Raw genomic sequence first — 18,067 nt, forward strand, 5'->3', positions numbered from 1 at the left:
TGTTCAAGGTAAAGTGAAAGGCCATGGGCACCGAAGTAAGACAGACCTAGTTTGAATCTTGACCACTAACTAGCTAACTACTTTGTTTCTCTGAGCCTGAGTATTCTCTGCTGAAAAAAAAAAACACAGGCAATGGTAGTAAATATCACCGGTTATCTGTGAAGATTTAGTGAAGCAATGCCGAATGGGCCTTAGCTACTCTTACTATTTACTAGAGATCTGGTAATTACTAAGAAAGCAGCATGCCACATCCCTGGTTCCCTGTCCCCATCCCTGGAATGGTGATGTGGCTTCAAGGAGCAAAGGGGCTTCTGGAACCCTGACTTCACTGACACAAACACACTTCCCATATGCTGCAGGTTAGAGAAGACAGGTACCCAGAACGTGTCTTTTGGGCTTCGTCCAGCCTCGATTTCATCTTGTACAAATGTGTTCCCCCACCAAATGCAGTGATGCTGAAGGCTTGGCAAGCATGCTTTCACAGTTGGTTGTTTTGTCATTTTCTTATGTGGCTGATGAGGTGATGTGGTTTCTGTCGGGGGAAATTTACAGCCAGACTTGCATGCTCGCTCAGAACTGGTGCACTGAAAGGACCCTCTGGCAGCTGAACTAGGTGGGAAGCAAGCATTTAAATTTCCTTGTAGTCAATGGTAGTATATACTCCACCCTGGGATGGAGGCTAGTATCTTGTGCTACGACGATCCACCCTGTGAAATAACTGTGTATAAATTATCTATAATACAGATTTTAGGAAGAAAAGGGCAACCTTAAATGGCACTGAGGCACATAATCATAGGACTATAATATTCAACAATCTAACTTCAGAGATAAAGAAACACAGGGTCAGAGGTCAGTGACTTAGAATGGTTCCAAGTCATGGGGTGGCTGAGTCAAGACGGGGAACCAGGACTGACTCTAGGTTTTCATAACAAGGCTGTAAAGTGTGTCCACAGAGTATGGAAGACCCTTCTGAAGTCCTTGAGAACCTAGGACCCAAATAAAAGACAGTAACCCCTCCCAGTGTGTATTAACCAGGAAAATGATGGACAGCTGCTGGCAGTAGTCAACAGGCCCACCAGGAGCTGTCAACAAACCTCACTGAGGACCTGCACCAACAAGGGAACAGGAAAGTGACAGGGGTCAGTGACCACGGTGGGGAAAACAGGAACGGGATGGTCTGGAGGCAGGGTCCTGGGAAGTCTGTCCTGGGATTATTAGCTCCTGTCAACTGACTCCTCACAAAATAAAACATAAGAAGGATGGAGGTGAAGTGTTGGAGGGAGGGAGAGAAGGAACGGGAACAGAAGTTCCCACGTGATTCATGATAAATGCACGCAACGGGGTCCACGTCCTTTTGATGGGGCTGGCACATGAACAAATTGAAGGAGAAAGGTAAGGGCGTGAGGCAAGGTATTGCCTCCATTAAAATAATTATATTTACATCAGAAACAGCTTTCCAACCTCTTCCCTCTGACAGAATGGAAACTACCTCCATTTCTCCTTTTCAGAGAATCTTGACAGTGCTGTTCAGGCTTTGCTATCTGTAAGCTCTTAGGTTGAATGAGATGAAATTGCCAGTTTGGAAGTTAAAAATGGTTGAATAGCAGCGATTCCATAAGGTTAAACTCCTTATAAAACTTCTGACATTTTAATTTAAACATCTTTATTGGAGTATAACTGCTTTACAATGGTGTGTTAGTTTCTGCTGTATAACAAAGTGAATCAGCTATACATATACATATGTCCCCATATCCCCTCCCTCTTGCGTCTCCCTCCCACCCTCCCTATCCCACCCCTCTAGGTGGTCACAAAGCACAGAGCTGATCTCCCTGTGCTATGCAGCTGCTTCCCACTAGCTATCTGTTTTACATTTGGTAGTGTATATATGTCCATGTCACTCTCTCACTTCGTCCCAGCTTACCCTTCCCCCTCCCGAGACCTCAAGTCCATTCTCTACGTCTGCATCTTTATTCCTGTCCTGCCCCTAGGTTCTTCAGAACCATTTTTTTTTAGATTCAATATATATGTCTTAGCATATGGTATTTATTTTTCTTTCTGACTTACTTCACTCTGTATGACAGTCTCCAAGTCCATCCACCTCACTACAAATAACTCAATTTCGTTTCTTTTTATGGCTGAGTAATATTCCATTGTATATATGTGCCATATCTTCTTTATCCATTCATCTGTCGATGGACACTTAGGTTGCTTCCATGTCCTGGCTATTGTAAACAGAGCTGCAATGAACATTGTGGTACATGACTCTTTTGGAATTATGGTTATATATGGGGTATATGCCCAGTAGTGGGATTGCTGGGTCATATGGTAGTTCTATTTTTAGTTTTTTAAGGAACCTCCATACTGTTCTCCATAGTGGCTGTATCAATTTACATTCCCACCAACAGGGCAAGAGGGTTCCCTTTTCTCCACACCCTCTCCAGCATTTATTGTTTGTAGATTTTTTAATGATGGCCATTCTGACCGTGTGAGGTGATACCTCATTGTAGTTTTGATTTGCATTTCTCTAATGATTAGTGATGTTGAGCATCCTTTCATGTGTTTGTTGGCAATCTGTATATCTTCTTTGGAGAAATGTCTATTTAGGTCTTCTGCCCATTTTAAAAATATGGAATGCTTCACTAATTTGCATGTCATCCTTGTACAGGGGCCACGCTAATCTTCTCTGTATTGTTCTAATTTTAGTATATGTGCTGCTGAAGTGAGCACAAAACTTCTGACATTTTTAAACGACCACTAGGCTGAAGATACATTCCCAGCTGCTTTTACCTGCCAAGGGTAAATATTCTCAGTTGAGGGATTGTTGATTGGCTACATCTAAACCAATATTCTTTCAAAAGAATGTTCAAGCACTCAAAAATAAAACAGAACTAGAAATATCTTATATTTTAAAAATGCAACACTAAAATAGCCAAGGAGTTGGGGAAACAGTAACAGTACAGGTGGCACGGAAGCCATTTAGGGGCCAATAGTTGTTGACACAGAAGGGATTAGGTTGCTACTCTCAACAACAGCCTGTCTTTTGAAAAGAAAAAAAAAAAAAGACCATCATAGTCTTTACTTGGATTAAAGAGTGCAGGAACTGCTGCTTCATTCTTACTATAAAATCCTTATAATCCTTTATACCTTTACTATTATATAAATCCTTAGAAGGGTTTAGAAATCTGGGGTAGAAGAGAGGCCTGAACTTTTTCTCTCCCCAGGTAAAAAGTGACCACCTTATTTATTTTGAAACAGAACAGCAAAAGCAATCCTCTGGAGGGTTCATTTCCGGATTGTGAATTATTTAAAGTGTCCACATGTTTATTAAAATGTACAATTTACTAAGATAGAAAGAGCCACTGGTCAGGACAAATAATGTGCCTGGAGAGCCAAAAAAGGGAAAAGATCTCTTCTATTTTGCAGAAAGCGCTGCTGTCTGAAAAGTAGTATTTCCAACAAATTAAGAATACAAGAGAGGCTCAGAGAGGGGGTGACTGTCCCTGACTTTTCCTCTCATGTCCTACATACACTGACATCTATTGTTTATTTGTTTGTTTGCTTGGCTTCTTAAGTTAAACAGCAAATTGAAAATAAAATCAATGATATAATTTGTACATTTACATTTCTTCTCAAGTTCTTTTTAGTTAATTTTTTTTTCATTTTTATCGCTTCATTTTTGAATCTAGCAGATGGTCGAGATCTGATTTCCATGAGAAATGCTGTCAGGAACAGTAGAAGGCATCCGTGGGTGGAGGACAGATTCCTCTTTGATTTCCTTTGTAACCTCTGACAAAGGAAATACAGTGTCCTACATTTCTAAAACTTAAAGTTCCTGAAGTTCCATATTCCTCACAACTACTCAATTCTAGAGGAATTCAGATAAATATTTCTGATTTATATAAAAATGATCAAGATACTTGGGACTCAGTAATGAGGAAAAAATCATTTTCTTTCTTTTTATAAGATTTCATTTTCTGTCAGAACCAGCTTGCTAGTTTCTACCAGAAAAGTATGTTGGGATTTTTTATCGGGATTGTACTGAATATACAGGTCATTTTGGCAAGAAGTGACATCATAAAGTCTCAAGTACACCATTCCATGAAAAAGTAAAAAGATTTCATTTTCATAAAGAGCAAAACCCATCATTTCCCCCTTATAACTTTCACGGATAAAGTCTCATGTTAAAAAAATATGATTGCCACGGAAATAATCTTTCTACAAACCGTAACACCTGATGGAACAGCTCGGGTTAAAGACGGTGGAGTAAAGCCTTTATTTGCATCCCTTCACACCTTCAAAAGCACCAAGAACGACAAGAGATGAAAAGCAGAGTTCCCTGTCAATCCCTGAAACTAACACAACATTGTAAATCAACTATACTCCAATAAAAATTAAAAAAAAAAAAAAGTAAAGACTCTGACTCCAAAGTAGGAAACCACTGCAGCCCACACGCAGGCCAGCAGCCGCTGGGAGCCCAGCTTCCCTGTCATCCTCTCCAGGCCACAGGCCACAAGCTGTCCACCAGGGTCGGCATCCAAGCCCCCAGGTATTGCATGACGCTGATGTTAAAGACTAAAGCTGGGGACAAGCAGAAGGTGGGGGGAACCCACAGCAAAGAGGCGGGCAGTAGGGGCCTGTGCGGGGAGAACCCAGAGCTGCTCAAGGTGTTGGCAGAGAAAACAGGCCAGAGGCAGGCACCTGGCTTTACTGCCACAGACAGTGGCTCACTGCCCCCGTGAACACCAGAAAATAAGATGTGCCTCGATGCGAAGGGAAAAACTGGTGGAAAAAAATTCAGAAAAATTCCAGGCAAAGGTTTAGGCGTGTGGTAGCTTGCTGCCTCCCCCTCCCCAGGGTCTGTCCCTTCCTTGTCCCCATGATTCACTGGTGTTTTCCCCTAAAATTAGTCCATTTCACTTAAAGATGAGAAATAATTAGAAGGAACTGAAACTGAACTATGAATAAAAAGGGTAGGTGAGGAGATACTGAATAAAAGAGAAGCAAAAGGCAGATAAAGAAGAGGTACAAGAAGGACTGACCAAAGACAAGAAGAACTCAGGGAAGAAATTATCCACAGTCTTAAGGAACCACAAACACCCATAAAAAAGAACCGAAAGCAGGAAGCGATACACAGGTTGAAAGAAGAGACTGCAGTGGGGGGGAAAGGGCAGAAAACAGCCAGCTCGTGGAGAAATGGCTGATTCCAGGACTGGGATGGGGACCACGTAAGATGAGCCCAAAGCATCTTGTAGTGCCAGAGATCAAGGAAGTGCTCAGAACCAAAAGCATATTGGGGCTTCCCTGGTAGTGCAGTGGTTAAGAATCCGCCTGCCAACGCAGGGGACACAGGTTCGAGCCCCGGTCCAGGAAGATCCCACATGCCGCGGAGCAGCTAAGCCCGTGTACCACAACTACTGAAGCCCGTGCGCCTATGGCCTGTGCTCTGCAACAAGAGAAGCCACCGCAATGAGAAGCCGCTCACTGCAACAAAGAGTAGTCCCCTGCTCACGGCAACTAGAGAAAGCCCGTGCACAGCAACGAAGACCCAACGCGGCCAAAAATAAATAAATAAAATAAATTAAAAAAAATTTTTTTAATTAAAAAAAGAGATGGAAGATGTATTTAAAACCAAAAGCACAATGATGGGAGTGTGTCACAGGGACACAGGTGCCGATACAAAGAGCTGCTGCATACAGGCTAAGTTGGAAAAACGTGAAAAACAAAATTTTAAAAAATGTATTGGCTTAAAACCCAAAATACGATGAAATAAACAAGTAAATAAATAAATGGGGAAGAAGAAACAAGCCACCCATTCAGAAGAATTCCAAGTAACTAATGTAGATACCTCACCCTCTAGGAAGTGGGGGCATCTCTCTCCACCCCTAAAACGTGGGCTCTGCAGAATGTGTGCTGTGCAGTGCCTTCCTTCCCAAGAGAACAGTATAGAAAGGGGGGAACCAAGGAACCTCACAGGGGAGAAACCTCAGCCAGGAGATCAAGGTCAATCTCAACAGTGATAAGTCACACTGATGGTGTGTGTGTCCTTCATATGATGTGATGATAATGACACTTTACCTCCGCGGTTTTTCTCCGCCAAACCCAAATGTCCAATCATGAGAAAAACAGGCATATCCCAGTTGGGAACATTCTCTCAAATACCTGACCATCATTCCTCACAATATCAAGGTCATTAAATATAAGGAAAGTCTGAGAAACTTTCACAGCGAAAGGGAGCCTAAGGAAACATGGTGACTGACTGTAATGTGGTATCCTGGATGGGATACGGGAACAGAAAAAGGACATTAGGTAAAAATTAAGGAACTCGCAAAAGTACAGACTTTCGTTAATAATAATAATAATAACGTATCAGTGTTGGTTCACTAGTGGTGACAAATGCCCTATACTCTTACATGTGAACTGTTAACAGGGAAAGTGGGTATGGGATATATGAAAACTCTGTATTACCTTCACATTATTTTTCTGTAAAACTAAAACTATTCAAATAGGATTTCTGGTTTCTGATCTGATACGTAAGGAGCTTAGAAGTTGTGACGTCTGTCCTCACAAGAAAAAAAAACCTGAGAAAACTGAAAATGAAGAGCTCTTCCCGGATCCATCAGACAATTAAGGCCACAGGGCAAACTACTGTCCCCCATCCGGAGAGACGGACAGGCAGAAACAGAGAAGCACTGCTTAGCTGGTGCTGAAGCTCACAACTGCAGCCAGTTTTTGTAGGAACACTTTAAACTGCAATCGACGAACTGCTGGAGGCTCAGTGTAGCCTAGTATGAGCGTTAAAAAAACTCCAGAGGAGCTGCGTTTTCCATAACTTTTGTGACCTTTACCTCCAGAAGTCCCACCAGATTCTCACTGTGAAGAAGAATCCCTTTGGTTCTGCAGAAGGTGCTGGGGGCGGGGATGGTGGGGTGGTAACCTTCTGAAATACACCCAGAGTGCACTGCCCTCAAGGGAAACTGTTTTCCCAGAATCTAACCACTTTGGGTTTTACCAAAGCCCAACTGTTTGGGGTGGGGGGGAGTGGAATGCCCCCTGCAGGTTTCGCTAAGAGACTGAGACCTAATCACAGGCCTACAGACCCTCCAACACACACATCCCACCACCACGCCAACAGGGCTCCTGCAAGACAACGGGACTGCAGCTAAAGGTAAGCGCGAGCCTCGGGCTCTATTTAAGAAGCTTCTGGGAAAACCCAAAGACAATAGCGGAAACACAAACAAGGGCACTTGAGGACATTTTTGCCGCTGACACCACAGCCAGGGCAATTGTAGCCTATATGGTAGCCAGATAAATATAAAACTGCACACTAAAGGCCTATCTACCTCAGCTCCATTCACATGACACACCATCTTTCAACAAAAATTACAATGCCTGCTAAAAGGCAAAAAACAGTCTGAGACTATTCTAAAATGAAAAAAGCTGATTGAAAAAAGGAAATCCAGTGCCTCCACACCCTGCACCCCTGCCCCCTCCTCCCCCACTGTCTACATGCTCAAAAAAAAAAAAAAATGAGCAAGAAGAACTCAAGAAAGAGACGAGAGAAACAAAAACAGTAGAAGAAAAACAGTAGTAGAAAGTCCCAGTAGAGGAAACAAAAGTAGCATGAAGACAATAAAAACACAGGTTAGCCTATGGCATATAGAGCAGAGAAAATAACAAGGCAAAATGAAAAATGCTAAGGGAAATAAAACGTGACCCAAGAGGTTTATAAGTAAGAGAAATGTCTTTAAAGCGTGCAGTCCACAGGCAGACGTTCTCAAGCGCATAAGAACTCAGGTAAAACACATCAAGGTGAACCTTTCAAAAATGTACAGGATGACCAAAAATATCCAACCAAGAGACAGCACGATACAAGGATCTGAGGAACGAAGAAACCACTGTAAATACCACCTCTACTTAAACCCACAACTAAGACAGAATTATGCATAATTTATGTATAAAAAAGGAAACTACACATAATTTATGTATAAAAGAATGTGATATATCGTGACTTTATAAAATATAATTTTTAAAATTGGGTAGGTGGGAGTAAATAAAATGTGATAATCTTATCTTTGTTATGAGTCAATTGATTATTTTTTTAATTTTTTTATACAGGTTCTTATTATCTATTTTATACATATTAGTGTATAAAATATACATATTTTATTATACACTAATATTATACACTAATTTATACATAATAGTGTATAAAATACTATACACTAATATACATACATATTAGTGTCAACCCCCATCTCCAGATTCAACCCACCACCACCCCACCCCCGACTTTGACCGTTTGGTTAATAAGTCTGTTCTCTACATCTTTGTTTCTATTTCTGCCTTGCAAACCGGTTCATCTGCACCATTTTTCTAGATTCCACATATATGTGTTAATATACGATATTTGTTTTTCTCTTTCTGACTTACTTCACTCTGTATGACAGTCTCTAGGTCCATCCATGTCTCTACAAATGACCCAGTTTGGTTCCTCTTTACGGCTGAGTAATATTCCATTGTATATATGTACCACATCTTCTTTAATCATTCATCTGTCGACAGGCATTTAGGTTGCTTCCATGACCTGGCTATTGTAAATAGTGCTACAATGAACACAGGGGTGCATGTGTCTTTTTGAATTATGGCTTTCTCTGGTATATGCCCAGTACTGGGACTGGTGGGTCATAAGGTAATTCTACGTTTAGTTTTCTAAGGAACCTCCATACTGTTCTCCATAGTGGCTGTATCAATTTACATTCCCACCAACAGTGTAAGAGGGTTCCCTTTTCTCCACATCCTCTCCAGCATTTGTTGTTTGTGGATTTTCTGATGATTCCCATTCTAACTGGTGTGAGGTGATACCTCATTGTAGTTTTGATTTGCTTTTCTCTAATCATTAGTGATGCTGAGCAGCTTTTCATGTGCCTCGTGGCCATCGGTATGTCTTCTTTAGAGAAACGTCTATTTAAGTCTTCTACCCATTTTTGGATTGCGGTGTTCGTTTCTTTAATATTGAGCTTCATGAGCTGTTTATATATTTTGGAGATTAATCCTTCATCCGTTGATTTGTTTGCAAATATTTTCTCCCATTCTGAGGATTGTCTTTTCATCTTGTTCATAGTCTCCTTTGCTGCGAAAAAGCTTCTCAGTTTCATTAAGTCCCATTTGTTTGTTTTGTTTTGTTTTTATTTCCAATACTCTAGGAAGTGAGTCAAAAAAGATCCTGCTGTGACTTATGTCAAAGTGTGTTCTTCCTATGTTTTCCTCTAAGAGTTTTATGGTGTCCGGTCTTACATTTAGGTCTTTAATATATTTTGCGATTATTTTTGTGTATGGTGTTAGGGAGTGTTCTAATTTCATTCTTTTACATGTAGCACTCCAGCTTTCCCAGCACCATTTATTGAAAAGACTGTCTTTTCTCCATTGTATATCCTTGCCTCCTTTGTCATAGATTAGTTGACCACAGGTACATGGGTTTATCTCTGGGCTTTCTCTCCTGTTCCACTGACCTATATTTCTGTTTTTGCACCAGTACCACACTGGCTTGATTACTGTGGCTTTGCAGTATAGCCTGAAGTCAGGGAGTCTGATTCCTCCAGCTCCGTCTTTTTTCCCTCAAGATTGCTTGGGCTATTCAGGGTCTTTCTTTTGTGCCTCCATACATGTTTTAAAATGTTTTGTTCTAGTTCTGTAAAAAATACCATTGGTAAAATGATAGGGATTGCACTGAATCTGTAGATTACTTGGAGTAGTACAGTTATTTTCACAATATTGATTCTTTCAATCCAAGAACATGTTATCTCTCCATCTGTTTGTGTCATCTTTGATTTCTTTCATCAGTGTCTTATAGTTTTCTGAGTACAGGTCTTTTACCTCCTTAGGTAGGTTTATTCCGAGGTATTTTATTCTTTTTGTTGCAGTGGTGAATGGGATTGTTTCCTTAATTTCTCTTTCTGACTTTTCATTGTTAGTGTATAGGAATGCAAGAGATTTCTGTGCAGTAATTTTGTATTCTGCAACTTTACCAAATTCATTGATTAGTTCTAGTTTTCTGGTGGCATCTTTAGGGTTCTCTATGTATAGCATCATGTCAACTGCAAACAGTGACAGTTTTACTTCTTTTCCATTTTGTATTCCTTTTCTTTTTCTTCTCTAATTGCCATGGCTAGGACTTCCAAAACTATGTTGAATAAGAGTGGCAAGAGTGGACATCCTTGTCTTGTTCCTGATCTTAGAGGAAATGCTTTCAGTCTTTCACCATTGAAAATGTTTGCTGTAGCTTTGCCATATGTGGCCTTTATTATGTTGAGGTAGGTTCCCTCTATGCCCACTTTCCAGAGAGTTTTTATCATAAATGGGTGTTGAATTTTGTCAAAAGCTTTTTCTGCATCTATTAAAATGATCATATGTTGTTGTTTTTTTTTTTTTTTTTGAGGTATGCGGGCCTCACACTGTTGTTGTCTCTCCCGTTGCGGAGCACAGGCTCTGGACATGCAGGCTCAGCGGCCATGGCTCACGGGCCTAGCCACTCCACGGCATGTGGGATGTTCCCAGACTGGGCCACGAACCAATGTCCCCGGCATCAGAGGTGGACTTTCAACCACTGTGCCACCAGGGAAGCCCGATCATAAGGTTTTTATTCTTTAATTTGTTAATATGGTGTATCACACTGATTGATTTACGTACATTGAAGAATCCTTGCATTTCTGGGATAAATCCGACTTGATCATGGTGTATGATCCATTTAATGTACTGTTGGATTGTTTGCTAGTATTTTGTTGAGGATTTTTGCATCTATATTCAGCAGTGACATTGGTCTGTAATTCCTTTTTTTGTAGTATCTTTGTCTGGTTTTGCTATCAGGGTGATGGTGGCCTCATAGAATGAGTCTGGGAGTGTTCCTTCCTCTGCAATATTTTGGAAGAGTTTGAGAAGGATGGGTGTTAGCTCTTCTCTGTTTGATAGAATGCACCTGTGAAGCCATCTGGTCCTGGACTTTTGTTTGTTGGAAGATTTTTAAGCACAGTTTCAATTTCACTACTTGTGACTGGTCTGTTCATATTTTCTATTCCTTGTTGGTTCAGTCTTGGAAGGTCATACCTTTCTAAGAATTTGTCCATTTCTTCCAGGTTGTCCATTTTATTGGTATAGAGTTGCTTGTAGTAGTCTCTTAGGATACTTTGTATTTCTGCAGTGCCTGTTGTAACTTCTTTTTCACTTCTAATTTTATTGATTTGAGTCCTCTCCCTCTTTTTCTTGATAAGTCTGGCTAATTGTTTATGAATTTTGCTTATCTTCTCAAAGAACCAGCTTTTAGTTTTACTGATCTTTGCTACTGTTTTCTTTGTTTCTATTTCATTTATTTCTGCTCTGATCTTTATGATTTCTTTCCTTCTGCTAACTTTGGGTTTTGTTTGTTCTTCTTTCTCCAGTTCCTTTAGGTGTAGGGTTAGATTGTTTATTTGAGATTTTTCTTGTTTCTTGAGGTAGGCTTGTATAGCTATAAACTTCCCTCTTAGAACTGTTTTGCTGCATCCCATAGGTTTTGGATCCTCGTGTTTTCATTGTCATTTGTCTCTAGGTATTTTTTGATTTCCTCTTTGATTTCTTCAGTGATCTCTTGGTTATTTAGTAACGTATTGTTTAGTCTCCATGTGTTCCTTTTTTTTTCTCTGTAATTCATTTCTAATCTCATAGCGTTGAGTCAGAAAAGATGCTTGATATGATTTCAAATTTCTTAAATTTACTGAGGCTTGATTTGTGACCCAAGACGTGATCTATCCTGGAAAATGTCCCCTGCGCACTTGAGAAGAAAGTGTAATCTGCTGTTTTTGGATGGAATGTCCTATAAATAGCAATTAAATCTATCTCATCTATTGCATCATTTAAAGCTTCTGTTTCCTTATTTATTTTCATTTTGGATGATGTGTCCATTGGTGTAAGTGAGGTGTTAAAGTCCCCCACTATTACTGTGTCACTGTTGATTTCCTCTTTTACAGCTGTTAGCATTTGCCTTATGTACTGAGGTGCTCCTATGTTGGGTGCATATATATTTATAATTGTTATATCTTCTTGGACTGATCCCTTGATCATTATGTAGTGTCCCTCCTTGTCTCTTGTAACATTATTTTAAACTATATTTTATCTGATATGAGTATTGCTACTCCAGCTTACTTTTTATTTCCTTTTGCATGGAATATTTTTTTCCATCCCCTCACTCTCAGTCTGTATGTTTTCCTAGGTCTGAAGTGGGTCTCTTGTAGACAGCATATAGATGGGTCTTGTTTTTGTATCCATTCAGCAAGCCTGTGTCTTTTGGTTGGAGTATTTAATCCATTCACATTTAAGGTGATTATCAATATGTATGTTCCTATGACCATTTTCTTAATTGTTTTGGGTTTGTTTTTGTAGGTCCTTTTCTTCTCTTGTGTTTCCCACTTAGAGAAGTTCCTTTAGCATTTATAGTAGAGCTGGTTTGGTGGTGCTGAATTCTCTTAGCTTTTGCTTGTCTGTAAAGCTTTAGATTTCTCCATCAAATCTGAATGAGATCCTTGCTGGGTAATCTCTTGGTTGTCAGTTTTTCCCCCTCATCACTTTAAATATATCATGCCACTCCATTCTGTCTTGTAGCATTTCTGCTGAGAAATCAGCTGTTAATCTTATGGGAGTTCCCTTTTCCCTTGTTGCTTTTAATAATTTTTCTTTGTCTTTAATTTTTGTCAGTTTGATTACTGTGTCTCAGCGTGTTTCTCCTTGAGTTTATCCTGCCTGGGAAGCTCTGCGCTTCCTGGACTTGGGTGGCTATTTCCTTTCCCATGTTAGGGAAGTTTTCAACTATAATCTCTTCAAATATTTTCTTGGGTCCTCTTTCTCTCTCTTCCAGGACCCCTATAATGTGAATGTTGGTGTGTTTAATGTTGTCCCAGAGGTCTCTTAGGATGTCTTCAATTCTTTTCACTCTTTTTTCTTTATTCTGTTCCACGACAGTGAATTCCACCACTCTGTCTTCCAGGTCACTTATCCATTCTTCTGCTTCAGTTTTTCTGCTATTGATTCCTTCTAGTGTATTTTTCATTTCAGTTATTTTGTTGTTCACCTCTGTTTGCTTGTTCTTTAATTCTTCCAGGTGTTTGTTCTTGAATTCTTCTAGGTCTTTGTTAAACATTTCTTGAATCCTCTCGATCTTTGCCTCCATTCTTTTTCCGAGGTCCTGGATCATCTTCACTATCATTTTTCTGAATTCTTTTTCTGTAAGGTTGCCTATCTCCACTTCATTTAGTTGTTTTTCTGGGGTTTCATCCTGTTCCTTCATCTGGTACATAGTCTTCTGCCTTTTCGTTTTGTCTATCTTTCTGTGAATGTGGTTTTCGTTCCACAGGCTGCAGAATTGTAATTCTTCTTGCTTCTGCCGTCTGCCCTCTGGTGGATAAGGCTATCTAAAAGGCTTGTGCAAGCTTCCTGCTGGTAGGGCCTGGTGGTGAGCCGAGCTTAGTAAAACTTTAATCCACTTGTCTGCTGATGGATGGGGTTGAGTCTCCTCCCTGTTGGTTTGCTGACCTGAGGCGACTCAGCACTGGACGCTACAGGCTCTTTGGTGGGGCTAATTTCGGACTCCGGGAGGGCTCATGCCAAGGAGTACTTCCCGGAATTTCTGCTGCCAGTGTACTTGTCCCAGCAGTGAGCCACAGCCACCCCCCACCTCTGCAAATCCCACTAGCCTTCAACGTCTGGTTCTCTGGGAATTCCTCCTCCTGTTGCCAGACATCCCCCCAGGTTGGGAAGCCTAATGTGGGGCTCAGGACCTTTACTCCAGTGGGTGGATTTCTGTGGTATAATTGTTCTCCAGTTTGTGAGTCACCCACCCAGCAGTTATGGAATTTGATTTCGTCGTGATTTCGCCCCTCCTATCATCTCATTGCAGCTTCTCCTTTGTCATTGGATGTGGGGTATCTTTTTTGGTGAGTTCCAATGTCTTCCTGTCGATGGTTTTTTAGCAGTTAGCTGTGATTCCGGTGCTCTCACAAGAGGCAATGAGTGCACGTCCTTCTACTCCGCCATCTTGAACCTGCCCATCTCAACTGATCATTTATAAGAGCGAAACAACACTGATAATTTATAAAATGGAAACACACCACATGAAAAGTAGCAACTACTGTTTTAATGGTTTTTATAATCTTTGTTCTTAATGTCACATATATTTTAGAGGCTGTGGTGGAGAAAAATTTAATTTGAATTTCATCAATTTCTTCAGTTTTACTTGATTTTCTTTCACTTCCATTAAATTCAAGTAAAATTAAATTTAATGTCTGTAATTAAAAATAGCATATCTAGTTTGAATCCAATGTTATAATAAAGTTATTTCATTCTTTCTTCCTGTTCTTGTTTGTCTCATTTTAATTTTTTGTATCACTCTACATATCCATCCTGTTATCTGTGCCTATTTATTTAAGTACTTAAAGTAATGTTCATTAAATGGTAATTTAATTATATTTAGAGAATGATTTTGAATAATCTGTTGCTTCTTATATTATGTGGAACTTGTATAAATGAGCATGCATCATTTTTATAGAAACAATAAAAAGTGATTTTTTTTTTACATATTTAATGGAACAGTTAAATTAACACCATATGGCTTTTTCTTTTAATAACCTGGGATTTGGGGCAATCAGATTTCAAGTCTCAGTTCAGCAAAGAGGTGGTTGTATAATATCTCTAGTTCTTAGTTTCATCGTCTGTTAAAAATGAAGGAGTTGAACTGAGATATTTCCATTTTCAGCTCTGAAATTCTATATCTCAGGTACTGATGATTAAAATCTCTCTATGTTGAGTTACAAGTAGCACTTTAGATACCATGGAGATATTTTACCTATTAACTTGGCTATATTGCTTTTGAGGAGTGTACCTTTCTTCCCGTAAAATCTTCACAGCATTCTTATTTGAAGTAAGGGAAACGTGTACAGGGAAAATAGAGCCCAATATAATAATGAAATGTTACTTTTCAAAGGTTGTAGAATAGAAAAAGGGCAGAAACAAACGGGAATGCAGTATTCATGAGAAAACCCATAAAACTGTACCACTTCCTGCTATAACCATTATCCTTACAGCAGGAGTGGGAAATGATGCAAAGACAATTGAGCTCTTATGGGAAAACTGTACATTAAAGTTAAAAATGATGACTGAGGTCAAATATACTGGATATTTGTAAGAGACATGATAGGCCTAGAGAACACTGGAAGAAAACTGAACAACAGCCCTATGGCTTACTTTGTGTAATTATGGAATTTGATTATGCTGAGTAAAACATAGGAAACAAATGAGAATTAAAATAGCACATTTCTTTGGCCTAAGAGAAATAATGACAAGCTTATTCTGCAATTCAATAAAGAAAACATATTCTAAAGACAAAAGGACTTAAACAGAAGCCATTAAAAAAATGAAATCAGTGATTTTTGAGGCTCACTGATTTCCAATGAAATTTGTCTTGCCCTTCTTTGCTGCTTGTGGAGTCTAAAAATCCAAGTGATCAACTTTATTTTGCATGTTTGAGAAACAAGCCCATAACTTTCAGGCAGAACAATAGCTCTATATGAAGAATTATCAATGGAGTAAGAAAAGACAGTGGCTCCTTATAGAACTAGCTAGCCAGTTTATGGAATTATTTGTGAATCTCAGTTTTGGGAAAATAAAAGCATTGAGTATCCATTTATTCATCAAGTTGGCTAGCTATATGTATATGTATAGATATTAGAAATACAGTCAGCATTCTCTGTTGCTTTGTAATATTTCTTAATGATCTTAATGACCTCAGAGTGAAATTTTCATCTACAAGATGGCTTTTCCCTTTCTGATTCCCAGTGAACTGACACAGCTTGATTTCTTCTAAGAGTCACCACGCTCAAATCCTGACTTCAATGTTTATTACGTTAGAATAAGATAGGTCGGCCAGTCTGCTGCCATCAAGGAGACAAATTAAATGTAATGGAAAAGTTTGCTTTTATTAAAGGTCTTTTTCTCTTAGCCAAGTTCACTTTTTAGGTTAGCCAGGTGGTCTTGACGGCAACAGACAGCATAGGTTTTGATATATGGCATCGTTGTTCCTTTGTATATAAATAATGGCAGCCCTAATATAGAAAAGAAATTAAAGTGAGCAATAAAAAGTCTTGCCTATCTTTTATGATTTTACAACAATTAAGCAGCTAACACTGGATTATAAATCACTGAAGGGAAACTGAGAACAACTGAGAACAACAACAGTAATAAAGTATGGAATCTTTACTAATGAAAGGAAAATATCTGACTTTTGTTACCACCTAATAAAAGTGCACTTTATCGTCATTCCTCATTCACTAGGCATTTTCTTTACTCCTGTAATATTTGGCTACCTAACCAGTATCCAGTTTTTAAAGATTAGAGAGAAAAATTCTATACGGCAAATCTATATGGTCAAATCAGCTTTAACCTGTCTTCTTCCAGTAGACGTACCTACCTGACAACAGCCAGCATTTGAAACACCCACGCTCTACAGGTTTGTGGTTGTAAATTTCAGCCACTCCAGCTTTTGAGGAATACAAATAATGAAAACTCATCAAAGGGCTGCCATAACTCTCCCAGCTGACTAGATGGAAGCATTTCTGACTACTCAAAATTAATAGTAGCTCCCAAGGCCTTATAAGAACAGCTGTCACTGAGAAATATACTCACAAACAAATAAGTAATTCTCCCAGTTTGATTTGTTAGAGGCATGAAGCGGCAACTCTTCAGGGCAACCTAGATGGGTTATCAAAGGAGCAATGAGCTCCCGTAGACCTTTGATATGGTAATGTGAGCGTACCATGCACTATTTATGAGCACGTGCTATGTGCCTCGCCCAGAGCCTGGTACATTCTAGACTCTCGTTAAGGATCTGCTCAATGAACAAGGCAGAATCCTTTGCGGGTGGTAATTATAATTAGGACATTCCACCAACAGAAGCTGCTGTCCTGTCATCACTGAAGTGCTAAAACTTGGCGAGATCCTAGGTACAAAACCACATTTGGAAATGTATCAATACTTAGGACTGCCCTGACTTTGTTATATTTGGTATAAAATACAAAATAAAATAAAATCCCACTCCTCCCAAAGCCAGTACCAATTTTATTTAGGTATGAGCCAATGAAGACAGATTTGAGAGCTTTAATAGATGTCCCAACAATTTTTCAAAGTGAGAAACATTTCAGATCTGTGAGAATTTCATATTGCATTTTTACGAATAATTATGCAGTTGAATTAAATCAAATGCTTGTATTTTCCGTCCGTTACTGTGATGCTGAATTGTCCCTTTCAGGGACTGAGACGTGACAGGAACCTGTCATTGCCATGACATTCAATAGAAGGAACCCCATTTCTAGTTTTCATCCATGGGGTCTCGCTATGTAACAGATTTTTCTAGGGAAGAGATTTTCTTCTTTCTGGGCTCATCTGGAGAACTCTGAAAACTCCCCCTTCTTGAGTAAACATGGTCATGGAGACTCAGGAGAAAGAAGAAGGACTAGGGGTCAGGAGACATGAACCTTGCCTGGGCCCCAAGTCTTGATGTGACTTTGAACAAAACTCTCCTTGGGGATCTGATTCCTCATTTCTAAAATGAAAAACTGGACTACCCAATCTTTAAGGCCCCTTGGAGTACTTGACTGTCTCATAACGTGCAAGTGATTCCAGCCCACTGTTACAGAAGTTTCCCAGCTGGTTGGAGAGGAAAGCCTGGTACAAGTCTATGTTTCACAGTCTTTGGTGATCAAAGAGGCAATCAACATGTTTTCATTGTCTAGGTTTAAATGTGCCTGTCATTAATTTTGACAAGATTATTTGTCACTGGAAATCACCTTTTAGATTTGGTGATCTATAACAATGACTGTAATAATGAAAAATCAATAACGCTCCCAAGGTGGATGCGAAAGAAATGACAGGCAGCATCTTAACCAACGGTCCAGAGAGCATCATTTGGGGAATATTTTTTTCCCTAACTACACACACTCTCAGATCCCATGTCAGACTTCCTGAATTAGAATTTCCTAGTTTGGGTCCTGGA

The 18,067-nt window shown here is 39.6% G+C and overlaps 1 protein-coding gene and 1 non-coding gene across 2 annotated transcripts in view; both read right to left on the reverse strand.

The window, feature by feature from the left end:
- LOC116740472 (kinesin-like protein KIF16B) overlaps positions 1-18,067 on the reverse strand; it is a 292,307-nt gene that overhangs the window by 41,402 nt on the left and 232,838 nt on the right. The window lies entirely within an intron of this gene.
- On the reverse strand, positions 2,621-2,727 carry LOC116741064. Its single transcript, XR_004346038.1, has one exon. It is a non-coding gene; the product is annotated as a U6 spliceosomal RNA (small nuclear RNA).

This window comes from Phocoena sinus, chromosome 15, assembly GCF_008692025.1.
Source record: "Phocoena sinus isolate mPhoSin1 chromosome 15, mPhoSin1.pri, whole genome shotgun sequence".
Taxonomy (NCBI): Eukaryota; Metazoa; Chordata; class Mammalia; order Artiodactyla; family Phocoenidae; genus Phocoena; species Phocoena sinus.